Genomic DNA, 2,819 nt, shown 5'->3' on the forward strand with positions numbered 1-2,819 from the left:
CACACCTTTTCTCATACCCAGAAGGGAGGAGGAGGTCTGTCCCTGTTTCACTTACCTCAACATCTTTGTTGCTCTCCCTCCCCACTGCCTTCCTCACTTCCTTCTTTCCGTCTGTCCTCCCGCCTCCTGCGTCACTAAAACTTTCACGTCCTCTCCTTCCTATCCCTTTCTTTTTCCCCTCTCACTCCTGTTTCTAGTTCAACTAATTATCCCTCGCCTTCCCTTTTATGTTTACATTTTCCCCTCTCGCTCCCCGTCTCGTGTTCCCTCGTATTTAAGCTCTTAACAGTCTGCATTTACCTTCATGCAGCAGCAGTCTGTATTTTTATCCACTGTGTTCTCGCGGAGGCTTCCTAGCAGTTTTTCGTTGGAGGATTGTTTTGCATATATCATACTCTCTCGACTGTCTTTGGGGATTTTTTTTTTCCATCGATATACATTTCATTAAAATTATAATAATATTGTATCATTTAGGGGGGTGGCGGTGGCTCAATCGGTAGAGAGGTGGCCTGCAGTCCCACCGGACCCAGGTTCGAATCCCGGCTGGGGCAGGGAACAGTTTAAGGATTTGAATTTCATTAAATGAGGCTTTACTGATCTACCAGAAGACCCGCCGACATGTCGTAAAAATACCCCCGCTAATACCAATACACCAGTCCTGTATGAGACAGCCCTAGCATGTATTCAATATGGACGGTGGGTGTTAGCGCCGAAGTGGTGACATGTAGAGGTGTATGGTATGTAGGAGGACTGCTGGGCCTTGATAGCAGGCTGTAAAGCCTATGCCCAGAGTCGGACACATAAAAAAAAAATATATATTTATTAATTCTTATTATCGTCCGACAAGTTTCCTAGTTTTAGGAAAATCTCTTTTACTGAAGGGTTCATTGAAGGTTATATCCAACCAGTCTAATTTGAATAGGCTTTCCAAAGGTAAATTAGGCTGTCTTAGGGCAGCAAAGACTGTAATTAATGACACGTCATCGGACTAATGGGATTAAGTTGCACTGGATGAAATAAACATGCTACGAAATCTATTCCAACGAGAAAATTATCTTATATCTTCCCTCACCTCCAGTCTCACCCCTCCCATTTCAGATCTTTTTTATCGCTATGGGAATCCGCAGTTCTTTCCACATTTTTAATTATTACTCCTACTAGTATAAACCAATTAAAAACAAACAGTCGTCACTTTACTTTCAGTCATTATCTGCGTTAGCTCCACGGTAATGCTGTTGATCGGAAAAGTAGCAACTTTCCCATCCTCAGATGTTTGTGATGAACGTTTAACATTTTTAGCTTTCCAAAGGTAAATTAGGCTGTCTTAAGGCAGCAAAGAGTGTAATTAATGACACGTCATCGGACTAATAGGATTAAGTTGCACTGGATGAAATAAACATGCTACGAAATCTATTCCAACGAGAAAATTATCTTATATCTTCCCTCACCTCCAGTCAGATGGAGAGAATAGTGGAGAAGGGAGAAAAAGTGAGCAGATGAAGAGAACACTTTAACCCGTCACGTCCCGAGGTTTTCCGCACCTCCGACATCCCCCAGTCCCGAGGTATTTTCGATTTTTTTTTTTTTGGCTAAAACCTTCGCTTTTGGTGAGAAACATCGAAAATTCATAGAGAAATCGCTCACCTGAGGTTTAAAGTGCCCAATCCAGGTAGGAGTTCCTCCTTACCTGAGTGGGTTTTCTGACATGCTGGCACCAAAGAAAACGAGTTCTATGGGAGGGTAACTATTTTATCCACTCATAAATGGTATTTATTTATTTACTTGGTACGAATGTATATGTAGTATGACAGTATATTGGTTTTCAAGCAGTAATAAAGGCATTATAAGCATTGTTTCACTCACTAACTAATCACCATACCTGACCTATTTTTGCCACACTACCTGATCATTATTTCTGGCTGTTTCTTCTTCTAATGCTATGTAAACATTGTCCTCCACATTGTCATCGATTGGGGAATCACTCTGGCCCTGAATAACTTTACTAGCCAGGTCACTGGTAACAGGTCCTTTGCCAAGACAATGGCATGAGGGGGGGAGGGGGGAGGTTATGCAGTGTAAGGCATTGTCCCTGCTTGGTATCTTGTACAGGAATAGAGGAAGGTGTCCCGTGTATACATACGAAAAATCACGTGCGAAAATTGAAAATTGTGCAAATTAGGTACCTTGGAATTGCACGACGTACTGGTACGTCGCCGGGACTGGCAAATGCAAATCGTGGTGACGTACCCATACATCGTCGGGACGGGGCGGGTTAAGGAGTTGTTGAACATAGAGGATGGAAGTAATGCGAGTATAAGTGGCTGGGGAATGGCTGGGAGAAGGAGGGAGGTGAGAAGACAGGAAGAAATCAGTAGGATAGAAGTTGTGGAAGCAATGAAGAAAGTTAAATCGGGGAAAGCCCCAGGAATTGATGGAGTGTGTGGTGAAATGCTGAAGCATGGGGGAGAGATAGTAGTAGAATGGATGTGGAAGATGTGCAGATTGGCCTGGGAGGAAGGTAGAGTCCCGGAGGATTGGAAGTCAGGTATAATTATTCCCTTGTACAAAGTAAAAGGGGAATAAGAAGTGTGTGGTAATCATAGGGGCATTTGTCTTCTTAGTATAATAGGAAAAGTGTATGGTAGGATACTTACTGACAGAGTTAGAGAAAGAACAGAGAAATTAGCTGGAGAAGAACAGGGAGGCTTTAGGAAGGGAAGAGGTTGTGTAGATCAGATATTAATTCTTATATCTTTAGTGGAAAAGTTTCTGGAGAAGGGAAGGAAGTTGTATGCGGCTTTCATGGATTTGGAGAAAGC

The sequence above is a fragment of the Coenobita brevimanus genome, chromosome 41 (genome assembly GCF_032717465.1).
Source record: "Coenobita brevimanus isolate Jiangsu-jjx chromosome 41, ASM3271746v2, whole genome shotgun sequence".
Taxonomy (NCBI): domain Eukaryota; kingdom Metazoa; phylum Arthropoda; class Malacostraca; order Decapoda; family Coenobitidae; genus Coenobita; species Coenobita brevimanus.